The sequence below is a fragment of the Suncus etruscus genome, chromosome 10, assembly GCF_024139225.1.
Source record: "Suncus etruscus isolate mSunEtr1 chromosome 10, mSunEtr1.pri.cur, whole genome shotgun sequence".
In the NCBI taxonomy this organism is placed as follows: Eukaryota; Metazoa; Chordata; class Mammalia; order Eulipotyphla; family Soricidae; genus Suncus; species Suncus etruscus.
Genome location: NC_064857.1, coordinates 40,288,033 through 40,289,191, shown reverse-complemented (window position 1 = coordinate 40,289,191; position 1,159 = coordinate 40,288,033).

Below are 1,159 nucleotides of genomic sequence, written 5' to 3'. Positions count from 1 at the left end.
GAGGGTCTGTCCTTATTCCAATACCATGCTGTTTTGATAACTATTGCTTTGTAGTAAAGTTTAAAGTTGGGGAAAGTAATTCCTCCCATATTCTTTTTCCCAATGATTGTTTTAGCTATTCTAGGGTGTTTATTGTTCCAAACAAATTTCAAAAGTGCCTGATCCACTTCTTTGAAGAATGTCATGGGTATCTTTAGAGGGATAGCGTTGAATCTGTATAATGCCTTGGGGAGTATTGCCATTTTGATGATGTTAATCCTGCCAATCCATGAGCAGGGTATGTGTTTCCATTTCCGCGTGTCCTCTCTTATTTCTTGGAGCAGATTTTTATAGTTTTCTTTGTATAGGTCCTTCACATTTTTAGTCAGATTGATTCCAAGATATTTGAGTTTGTGTGGCACTATTGTGAATGGGGTTGTTTTCTTAATGTCCATTTCTTCCTTATTACAATTGGTGTATAGAAAGGCCATTGATTTTTGTGTGTTAATTTTGTAGCCTGACACCTTGCTATATGAGTCTATTGTTTCTAGAAGCTTTTTGTTAGAGTCTTTAGGGTTTTCTAAGTAGAGCATCATGTCATCTGCAAACAGTGAGAGCTTGACTTCTTCCTTTCATATCTAGATTCCCTTGATATCTTTTTCTTGCCTAATCGATATAGCAAGTACTTCCAGTGCTATGTTGAATAGGAGTGGTGAGAGAGGACAGTCTTGTCTTGTGCCAGAATTTAGAGGGAAGGCTTTTAGTTTTTCTCCATTGAGGATAATATTTGCCACTGGCTTGTGGTAGATGGCCTTAACTATATTGAGAAAGGTTCCCTCCATTCCCATCTTGCTGAGAGCTTTGATCAAGAATGGGTGATGGACCTTATCAAATGCTTTCTCTGCATCTATTGATATGATCATGTGGTTTTTATTTTTCTTGTTGTTGATGTTGTGTATTATGTTGATAGACTTATGGATGTTAAACCATCCTTGCATTCCTTGGATGAAACCTACTTGATCGTAGTGGATGATCTTCTTAATGAGGTATTGAATCCTATTTGCCAGGATTTTGTTGAGGATCTTTGCATCTGTATTCATCAGCGATATTGGTCTGTAATTTTCTTTTTTCGTAGCATCTCTGTCTGGTTTAGGTATCAGGGTGATGTTGGCATCATAAA